The sequence below is a fragment of the Chelonoidis abingdonii genome, chromosome 1, assembly GCF_003597395.2.
Source record: "Chelonoidis abingdonii isolate Lonesome George chromosome 1, CheloAbing_2.0, whole genome shotgun sequence".
NCBI classification, from domain to species: domain Eukaryota; kingdom Metazoa; phylum Chordata; order Testudines; family Testudinidae; genus Chelonoidis; species Chelonoidis abingdonii.
In genome coordinates, this window is record NC_133769.1 from 369,025,669 (window position 1) to 369,037,164 (window position 11,496).

The following is an 11,496-nucleotide window of genomic DNA, read 5'->3' on the forward strand; positions in this document are numbered from 1 at the left end:
ACTCGGCTGCGTGCGTGTGTTCCCTCTGTGTGCTGCCCCAGCTCTGCGCAGCTAGCTGACACAGCAGACCCGAAGAGAACCCCAATGACCACAGAGTCTAGTAAGGTACGAAGGCACGTCGGCCAGGTTTATTGCCGTATTGGATACAATAATAGTTCCCTGTAGGTTTCTTAGCCTAATTCAGGGCATACTACAAATATGTACCACTGGTCAATGGACTCGGCTCAGTTAGTGGCGGGACTTTCCACTGCCCCCTCGGCCGGACAAAGACATCGCCCCAGGGATACATTCTTATACACAGGTACAAACAAGTTACACATCACTCCTGACGTATTGAGGTGCAACCCTCTACGTAGCAAGGTACAACCCCTCTACGTAGTAAGGTGCCGCCTCTCACCTTGTACATGTTGGTTTGAACAAAACAACTCTATCCATCATATTACCCTTTTGCCCCTGTCATTGGGATGGGTCGGCCTGTTCCTTGTTATCTGTGTGGAATGTGCAAGTATGTGAATGTTCTGATCTCTAGTGTTCAGTACCTTTTAGGTACGTATCTCCTTGCAGCATCAGCCCTTTCCTTGCCAGCTTCTGTGAGCAGAGCCTGCCTCTGGCTCACAGCTTCACTTTGCTTTATGTTAGCAAAGTCTTGACCATTACTTTAGTCCAGGCCTTAGGCCTCATACCAGGCCTCTGATACCAATGTTTATGTCTCAGGGCCTCCTCTTACTACAGTGTCCATTGCTACAAGTACAACAGGGCTTTCGCAAGCTGGGGAGAAAGCAACTGGGAATCCTGACGGTTCTCCCCCAACATCACCAAAGGCATCCAGAGCTAGGACAGCATCCCCTTCAAGGATCAAAGTTCCACTTCTCAAACAGATGTTAATGTGCCTCAAGTAAACTTTCAGCAAGTTTCAAAAGAAAGTGAAGTCCCGAATGTCCAAGGACTCTCATTCCAGAACACCTGATACTAAATTTACAAAGCCACCTGTTTGGAAGGCAAGGGCCCCTAAGAGTGTCCAGTAGTACTCTTAGGGACCTACAATCAATCAAAACCTAACCGGCCCCTTGACCCCTAAAACCCCACCCCTTGACCTTTAAGCCCCATCTACCTATCACCAGAAGTTCCAGTCACGGGATATTACTTCCGGAGTCAAGGCGGACACATGACCGGAAGCAAAGTGTGTCATGTGACCCCTCTAAGAACTCCTCCCACTGTCCTCTATCAATCAGGAGCGGTTTTGCCCCTATAGGCCTGCACCAAGAGGGTATTTGACGAATCAGGGGTCTTCCAGGATGGAGTGACCCATCCGGATGTGGCTCGTGTGACCCCTCTAAGAACTCCTCCCACTTCACTCTACCAATCGCGATGGGTTTCAGCCGCATAGTACCACTCTGAGAGCAGATTTGATCAATCAGTGGTGTTCCAAGGCAGGGCGACCCACCCAGTTGAGGGTCGTGTGACCCCTCTGAGAACTCCTCCCAGCACCCTCTGCCAATCAGAGCACAGCACTATCACGCCATAAGTCCCAGCGCCGGGGCAGAAGAGGCCATCTTTTACCAAGGACGTGTGCTTTAGAAATCGTGGAAACATGGACTCCTTCACCACCCTGGTGAGAACTTTGTTTTAGCCCCGAGGGCCTTTGGATTTGTGTGGAGAAAGCGCTACATCAGTGACAGTTCCCACGAGGGCCCTTTGACTAAGCCATTGATGGATACGCCAGAACCCGAAACCCAAACTCTCGTGAGGCACCCCGATGACTGTGATGGCCTCTCATTGACCACCCCCCTAGAGATGGAAGGCAAACACAGTTTGGGGGAGTCATCGGAGGATAAGGTGTATGGAAAAGACATTGCTCAGGTAAATGAATGATTAAGAAGTGACCGTTGATGATGGGGCGTAATGGGGTTAGGAACCGGGGGTCGGGGGTTGGGTTGTGTCTATTTAAAAACAAGCAGTGAGAACTTACACTGTTTCTTTTCTGAATCTCTCTCGACAGCTTGACGATGCTTTTCTAGAGGACCCGAAGGCCCTGGACAGCGTAACATCAAGCAGCAAAGATGAACCGGACTCTCCTTGGTTTTGCTCAATGCCAATACAAATTGTTGAAGAGAACGCCGAGGATGATGGCTATGAGGACTTTAGGAGGCTTGGCATGGAACTAACTGAGCCAGTGCCACATCGTGAGCTTAAAAAAGTCATGCAGACTATTGTACTGTTGCTGTTTATGCTGTTCTTAATCACTGCCTTAGGGAAAAGTTTTTGAAGATTGTGAGGGCTGTGTCATAGATGTGTCAGCCCAACGGTGCCATGACTGTGTGACTTGGGCTTCAGTAGATATAAACTGCAAGCTCTGGGGCCTGTGTGCAGAGCTGTATTTGGAAAGCTTATTAAACTCTGTTCTTGCCATAGATTCTGCTATGCAGTGTCTGTGCCTAAACCAAGAACATTTAGCGTAAGGGGTGACCTTGACAAATGCTGTGCAATTTAGTGCAGACCCTGACCATGTTTTAAAGAAAATGACAAAACCAGAAGATGCCTCTGTCACATTATTGACTTGAACTGGGACCATATAGAACATGGTTGCAACCAAGGTCCTGTATTGGCACCAAATCTTATGTAAAGGGGGTCATAGAAGGGGTCTAAGACCAGGTTATGGGTTGCTGGTTATGATTATGCTGTCTGTATGCATGTGTCATTTGTCATTTTGTAGTTGAAGTTATGAATATTGGCTCTATCCTGTCTGTATTTCAAACTTATGCTATGCTTCTGGGTGACATCCCAGACGAGTTGGTGTTAGCTCTGCCTAACCTGCTCCATGGCCCATTAAGGACCACCAGCTACACAACTGACCCACTGAGAGAAGGCAGATGTGCCTTGTAAGTCAGCAAAGTATGCAGGGACTTGTCCATATGACTCCAAACTCCATTTTGCTTGTCATTTTCCACAGTAAGGACAAAGAGGTGTTCTTAGACCTGAAAAGAGTATAAAAAGGCTGATGCACCTCATCTCCCATCTTGTCTTCAATCTTGCTTCTTACCTCTGGAGGACTTTGCTACAAACTGAAGCTCTGAACAAAGAACTGATGACCCATCCCAGCTGGGGATGTACTCCAGGAGACTTAATTTAAACCTGCACTTTATTCTATCACTGCTACAAAGCCTGAACCAAAACTTTGCCATTACTGTATGTTAAATTGATTCCATTGAACCAATTTCTAGCTCTCATCTGTATCTTTTTCCTTTTATGAATAAACCTTTAGATTTTATAGATTCATAGATTTAGGACTGGCAGGGACCTCGAGAGGGTCATCGGTGTCCAGTCCTCTCCCCTCATGGCAGAACCAAAATACTGTCTAGACCATCCCTGATAGACATTTATCTAACTTACTCTTAAATATCTCCAGAGATGGAGATTCACAACCTCCCTAGGCAATTTATTCCAGTGTTTAACCACCTTTGACAGTTAGGAACTTTTTCCTAATGTCCAATCTAAAACCTCCCTTGCTGCAGTTTAAGCCCATTGCTTCTTGTTTATTCTTAGAGGCTTACTAAGAGTGACAAGTTTTCTCCCTCCTCCTTATGACAACCCTTTTAGATACCTGAAAACTGCTATCATGTCCCCTCTCAGTCTTCTCTTTTCCAAACTAAACAAACCCAATTCTTTCAGCCTTCCTTCATAGGTCACGTTCTCAAGACATTTCATCATTCTTGTTGCTCTTCTCTGGACCCTCTCCAATTTCTCCACTCTTTCAGTACTTGTTTTCCCTCAATTACAAGGTTTCATCCTGTGAGTTTATCGATGATGAAACCGCCTGTGTGTCTTGGAAGTACGCAAAAGACCGGTACTCTGTCTCTGGCAATACCAACATCTTCATTGCCTGTTTCACCACCCCTTATGCCCGCTTAGAACTATACAACCTCCTAGAGAGGTTGGAAGAGTGGTGCCTGTACCACGACACTGTCTTGGTGATATTTGTGAAAAGGGAGAGTGCGTGGAATCCCCCTCTGGGGGATTATTTAGGGTCAACAACTGGTGTTATTTTAAACCATCGCCGTAAACCATTTTCCATACCTTCAAAGAATTTGAAGGGTTAACATCAGCGGGTCTGGCACGTATAGTTCTGTGAAACTTTGGTTGTAACTCTTTAAAGTCAGGTAACACATCAATGTAGCAAAAGGTGTTATGGGCTGTAAAATATCTCCACATCCTAGCTTTTAAAGTTCTGTAAAATCACTCTACAACCCCTTCTTTGACTTCATTATTAGTAAGAAGATGGTGAACTGCATGCCACTTTAATAATCTGCTTAAAGGTTTGTTTAAAAATTCTTTCCTCCGATTGGTTTGTAATTTTTGAGGCACGCAAGCTTTGCTGAAAATAGCTTGAAAGGCCTTGGAGACCTCAACACCTGTCTTGTCTTTTAGGCCTAAGGCCCAGGCATATTTGGATAGAATGTCTATCACTGTCAAGATGTACTTAAAACAGCTGCTGCATTTGGAGAACCGGTGCATATCCACCAAATTTGCCTGTCATTGTACATCCAGATCTGAAACAATGGTCTTGTTTCTTTTAAAAGGTATTTGAGCTGGTTTGTTTAAAGAGAAAACACAGGAGTACTTTTGGCACTTTAGAGACTAACAAATTTATTTGAGCATAAACTTTTGTGGGCTACAGCCCACTTCATCGGATGCTTGCAGTGGAAAATACAGTAGGAAGATATATATATACAGAGAACATGTAACAATGGGTGTTACCATACACACTATAAGGAGAGTGATGAGTTAAGGTGAGCTATTATCAGCAGGAGAGAAAAGAACTGTTTGTAGTGGTAATGAAAGTGGCCCATTTCCAGCAATTGACAAGAAGATGTGAGGAACTATAGTGGGGGGAAAAATAAGCATGAGTAAATAGTTTTAATTTGTGTAATGGCCCATCCACTCCCAGTCTTTATTCCAGCCTAATTTAATGGTGTGCAATTTGCAAATGAATTCCAATTCAGCAGTCTCTTGTTGGAGTCTGTTTTTGAAGATTTTTTGTTGTAATATTGTGACTTTTAGGTCTGTAATCAAGTGGCCAGGGAGATTGAATTGTTCTCCAACTGGTTTTTTAATGTTATAATTTTTTATATCTGATTTGTGTCCATTTATTCTTTTACGTAGAGACTGTCCGGTTTGGCCAAAGTACTTGGCAGAGGGGCATTGCTGGCACATGATGGCATATATCACATTGGTAGATGTGCAGGCGAATGAGCCTCTGATAGTGTGGCTGATGTGATTAGGTCCTAGGATGGTATCCCCTCAATAGATATGTGAACAGAGCTAGCAAGAGGCTTTGTTGCAAGGATAGGTTCCTGGGTTAGTGTTTTTGTTGTGTGGTTGCTGTAGGTATGGGGGCTGTCTGTAAGAGCGGACTGGCCTGTCTCCCAAGATGTGTGTGAGTGAGGGATTGTCCTTCAGGACAGGTTGCAGATCCTTGATGATGTGCTGGAGAGGTTTTAGTTGGAGGCTGTGGTGGATTAACAAATTTGCCACCCCTAGGCCCTCAAAAAATTGCTTTGCAACCCCCCATGCGCCAGCTCACCTCCGCTCCCCTATGGCAAGCCTGGGAGGGAGGGAGGGAGAAGAAGGGGAGTTGTGCCTCGCTCGAGGGATGGCAGCAGTGGAGCAGAGATGAGTTGGGGCGGGGAGAGGTTCCCACCCCCCTCCCAGGTTATTCCCCGCACCTGCGGGCTGCAGCTCACCTCTGCTCTGCCTCCTCTGAGTGCGCTGCTACTCACTTCTCCCTCCATCCCAGCACTTTCGCGTGGCAAGCCAGGGAGGGAGGTGGAAGGAGGGAAGCGCGGTGCACCTGGGGGAGGAGGCAGGCCAGGGATATGGGGAAGGGGCAGAGCTGAGGAGGTGGCGTGAGCAAATTTGCCGCCCTAGGCCAAGCCCTTGTTGGCCTAGGTGATAATACGCCACTGGTTGGGAGCTGAAGTTGATGGCTAGTGGCGTTCTGTTACTTTCTTTGTTGGGCCTGTCCTGTAGTAGGTGACTTCTGGGTACTCTTCTGGCTCTGTCAATCTGTTTCTTCACATCAGCAGGTGGGTACTGTAGCTGGAAGAACGCTTGATAGAGATCTTGCAGGTATTTGTCTCTATCTGAGGGGTTGGAGCAAATGCGATTGGATCCTAGAGCTTGGCTGTAGACAATGGGTTGAGTGGTGTGGTCTGGATGAAAGCTGGAGGCATGTAGGTAAGTCTAGTGGTCAGTAGGTTTCCGATATAGGGTGGTGTTTAGGTGGCCATCGTTTATTGGTGCTGTATTGTCTAGGAAGTGGATCTCTTGTGCGGAATGGTCCAGGCTGAGGTTGATGGTGGGGTGGAAATGTGTAAAGTGTAAGTGTCCCTCTCTGAAAGCCAAACTGATCCCTGTCTTCTATTGAAAGTTTTACTGTGCTTTCTGGCCACTTGAGAAAGAGGGTTCACCCCGCCAAAGCTCCCAACTTCCCCGGGGATGTAATATATTTTCTTTAAGGGAGCTGCCTGTGTAGAAATGACTGTTACTGGTACCGTCTTTTGCTAACACAAATATAAAGGGGGACACATTCATACTGACACATTTAAAGAAATAAGTTTTATTAATTGCCTGGTTTAACACGACCTTTTACAGCCACCTGTAAAAATGGACACCACGACGCCTACCATAAGGGAGTCTGAGCTGGTTCATTCTTCCATTTTGTCCTTTTCCAGAATTTCCTCTTGAGATCTGTGTCTCAGACATGAGCCAAAACAGCTGATGCATGGTATATTTACTCCCAAGTAGTGGTGAGCTGGAGCCAGTTCCCATCGGTTCGCAGGAACCGGTTGTTAAATTTAGAAACCCTTTTAGAAGCGGTTGTTCCAGGACAAGCAGTTCAAAAAGAGCTTTTAAATTTAACTGATGCTCGGGCAGCTATCCACCTGGCCCCCGGCCCCAGCTCACTTCCCTCTCCTCCCCTGAACGCTCCACCCTCCTTCTCCTCCCTGTGCCCTGCTTCCCGCCAATCAGATGTTCACGAGAAGCCTGACACAAGCAGAAGGCAGGTAAGCTGGGGGACAGGAGTGAGGAAGGCTCCAGAGAGGCATGGCATGGCCCAGTCCAGCTCAGGCTGAGTGGCTCCCTCTGGCCTGGCCCCTGGCCTGGCCCTGGCTGAGTGCCCCTGCTCAGTCCTGGTCAAGCACCCCCGGCTCTGGCCCTAGTGGCATCGTCCTGGCTCGGGCTCCGCAGCACCGGTGCTGGTTCCAGCCGAGCGGCTCAGAGCCAGCCCCGCTCAGGACCCGCAGCGCAGGTGCCGGTCCGGCTGAGCAGCTCCTCCCCAGCCCAGGCCCCGGGTTCATGGTGCCGGTCACTGTCGAGCGGCTCCGGCCTGACCAGGGCCCCGACTACCTGGCCTGACTCGGGCCCTGCGGTATTGATCGGGGTCCCGGCCGAGGAGCTCCGGCCCGGCCCAGGGCCCCCGGCATTGGTCCCAGCCCAGCCAACCAGCTCCGGCCCGGGATCCGCGGCGATGGTCCCGATCCCAGCCGAGCAGCTCCTGCCTGGACCTCGCGGCACCGGTCCCAGTCCCAGCTGAGCAGCTCCTGCCTGGACCTTGCAGCACTGGCATCCGTCTGGGTCCCGGCCGCACGGCTCTGGCCTGGCCCAAGCCCCTACTCTGCGGCCCGGCTCAGACCCCAAGGTGCTGGTCCCGCTCTCAGCTGAGCAGTTCCTGCCCAGACCTCGCAGCACTGGCACCGGTCCAGGTCCCTGCCGAGTGGCTCTGGCCGGCTAGCTCAGGCCCCCGCAGCACCAGTTCCGGTCCCGGCCGAGCGGACCCGGCTGCGGCCAAGTGGCTCCAGGCAGCGCAGTAAGGGGGCAGGGAGCAGGGATGGGGTGTTGGAAGATGGCAGGGAACATGGGTGGGTTGTGGGGGAGTTTATAGGTGTTGGGTGGTCAGAGGGCAGGGAACATGGGTATTGAAAGGGGCCAAGGGTTTGGGGAGGGCAGTCAGGAAGGAGCAGGGGTTGGATGGGGTGGTGGGGGGCAGAAACAGACAGAAGGGGTGGTTGAATGGATCATGGGTCCTGGGGGGCCATGAGGAATGAGAGAAAGAGTTGGATTGGGTGGCAGGGGACAGGGAAGGGGGTGGATGGGGCAGGGGTCCCAGGACGTGTCAAGAACATGGGGTGTTGGATGGGGTATGACCCCCTGGAGGGGCACGACCCCCCTCGTGGGGTGAGGAAGAGGGAACCTGTTGTTAATATTTTGGCAGCTCATCACTGCTTCGACAAAGCTACTGATGTCAGTTCTCAAAGGCCTCTAGAAAGGCATCCTCAAGCTGTTGAGAGATTTTTCAGAAAAGAAACAGCGTAAGCACCCCACTGCTTGTTTTTAGATTTACACAACCTCCAGGTTCCTAATTTCATTGCACTCCATCATCAGCCGTCACTTCTTAATCATTCATTTACCTGAGCGACATCTTTTTTGTTCACCTCGTCCTCTGCTGACTGCCCTGAGCTGCGTTCGTCTTCCATTTCTGGAGGGTGAACAACGAGAGGCCATGCTCATCGGGGCACCTCACTAGGGTTTGGGTTTCGGGTTCTGGCGCATCCACCAACGGCTGAGTCAAAGGGCCCTCGTGGGACCAGCGTTCATATAGCGCTTTCTCCACACAAGTCCAAAGGCCCTCAGGGCTAACACAAAGTCCGAAGTTCTCACCAAGGTGGTGAAGGAGACCATGTTTCCATGATTTCTAAAGCACATGTTCTTGGTAAAAGATGGCCTCTTCTGCTCCGATTGCTGGGACTTATGGGATGATAGTGCTGCACTGTGATTGGCAGAGAGCTCTGGGATGAGTTCTTAGAGGGGTGACACCACCCTCTTCTGGGCAGGTCACCCCAACCTGGAACACCACTGGTTGGTAAAATCTGCTCTCAGGGCGGTGCTGTGTGGCTGAAACCCATCGTGATTAACACAGAGCAGTGGAGGGGTTCTTAGAGGGGTCACACGAACCACTTTCGGATGGGTCACCATGCCCTGGAACACCCTTGATTGGACAAATCTCCTCTCAAGGTGGGCCTATGGGGGAGAAACCTCTCTTGATTGGTAGAGGGCAGTGGGAGGAGTTCTTTGAGGGGTCACATGACACACTTTGCTTCCGGTCGTGTGTCCTCCTTGTCCCCAGAAGGAATAGTCCCCATGGGTGGGACTTCCAATGACAGGTGGTCAGGGCTTAAGGGGTCAAGGGGCAGGGTTTAAGCAGCCAAGGGGAGGGGTTAGGGTTTGATTGATGGTAGGTCCCTTATACTATTTCCGGTTTCCATACCACAGAATCCCACCCTGCCAGCATGCCCATTAACAGAAGGGGCCCACTAATTCTACCATCAGCAACCAACGGGTCTTGTAAACATGGGCCAAAGTGGCTGAGAACAATGGCTTGTTGTCCTGAGACACAGATACTGATGATAAGAGACTCTTCTTGGGGTATGACATTTAACCCCAGATTACAAGATGAAAGCAGGGCCTGGGGCTTCAATGAGACTAATGGTGTGAGTAGCTCACTGGATTTGTTATTTTACCTCATCTGGTTCAAGAAGCAATCCTTCCTTAGCAGATGCATGGCCGAAGTCTCGTCCTTACAGATGTTTTGGCCACATGTATGAATAAAAGCCAACAACTCATGGAGAAGGAGATTAGCATGGCCCGTGGGTCATTAACCAGGGATAGGACAGTGACAGGCAAGGTGTAATGGGAAACAGCAGCCATGTTCCTTCTCATAGTGACTTTATTCATAGGAATTCTGAGAATAGAGCAGCCACCGATACGGCTCTTTAGAGGTCAACATCTCACCGTTCCCCTGGCTCTCCACGAACAGAGTGACTTTGCAAATGCTGCTGCCTGGCTTGGACTCCTTTCCCCAGAGTGCTGTCCTCCCTCAACTGCGGGTGGGGATGGCCCCCCTAAGCTTCAGGTCTTAGACCCTGTCTGAGCCTCTCTCTACAGAGTGGAGATCAGTAGCTCTTGTTTCCTTGTCTATAAGGGTCCAAGATGGAATAGGTGGCCATGACCTGTGTCACCAGCTCTGGAGCTGGATGATGAACTGACTCTTTACTTGACAAACACCCTGATTATCCTGGCACGAAGATGGTTGCTTTTCATGCTGTACACGATTGGATCCATTAAAGGAGGAACCAGCAGGTAGATGTAGCCCAGGATAATTTGAAGCAAGGAGAAGAGCTCTTCCAGAATCTGTGTATGACAGTCAGGCTGAACTCTGGCATGTAGAAGAGCAGGACGGCGCAGAGGTGGGAGACACAGGTGTTCAGGGCCCTAAAGTATTTTGTGGGGGACGTGATGCTCAGCACTGCTTTGAGGATCATCACATAAGAGAGGAAAATGAGCAGCGAGTCCAACACCACCGTTATGACTGTAATAAACTAGTCATAGATGTTATTGACTGTGATGTCCGAACAATCCAGCTTCATGACATACTGGTGCAGGCAGTAGGAATGGGAAAGGACATTGCCAAGAAAGAATTGGAACCATTTCAGGAGAAAAGGGAGTGGAAATATTACTGCCGCTGCTCTTAGCACAAACACCAGTCCCATCTTGGCTATTCTCGGCAGGGTTAAGATGGAGGCATATCTCAGCAGGTTACAGATTGTGATGAAGTGGTCAAATGCCATGAACAAGAGCACAGAAGATTCAATGAATTGCAGAAAATGAATGAAGAGCATCTGGGCAAAACAAGCATCAAGGCTGATCTCTATAGAGTTTAAACAAGAATAGGCCCAGTATCGTCGGTAAGGTGGCTATCAATAAGCCAAGGTCTGTGACGGCCAACATGGATAGAAAAATGTACATGGGCTCATGGAGGATTGGATCTGTTTTTATAATGAACAGAATGACTGAATTTCCTACTATGGAAATAGTATACCTGAAGCAGAAGAGGACAGAGACCCAGAGATGGATGCCTTCCTGCCCAGGTATCCCAGTGAGAAGGAACACTGCAGATGTGAATTTGGTGTCATTGACAGCTGACATACCATACCGGGCAGGTCCGGGAAGTTTTGAACTTTCCGTCCTGAAAGGAAAACTAAGATGAAAGGATGATATTTAACGAGACATCTTTCTGCTCTGAGTGCAAATGTAGGATTCCCAGAAGCTCAAGGAAGATTAGAAAAAGCATAGATTTGGATTTACACCCCCAATAGGATATGCCAATAGGAAGATAGGCACTGCCAGACTTTATCAGATCTGCAGTCCTTCTTGCTTGGTAACCAGTTACACATGCATCAGGGGAAGATGGAAGAATCCCTGCAATAGGGAGCTATGAGATTAACTGCTCCAAGGGTAAGTTTCCCCCAGGCACCCACTAGTTAGACATATTTTGTAGTGTAAATCTAGTCCCTCTTTGAATCGGGCTAATCCCTTGGCCCCATTGATATCTAGTGGATCAGAGTTCCACAGCCTATTTGATCACTGTGTGAGTTTGCA

The 11,496-nt window shown here is 49.1% G+C and overlaps 1 pseudogene; it reads right to left on the reverse strand.

Annotated features, from left to right (window-relative positions):
• Positions 1 to 9,870: 9,870 nt before the first annotated feature.
• LOC116823394 (olfactory receptor 51G2-like) lies at positions 9,871 to 11,043 on the reverse strand (annotated as a pseudogene).
• Positions 11,044 to 11,496: the final 453 nt, after the last annotated feature.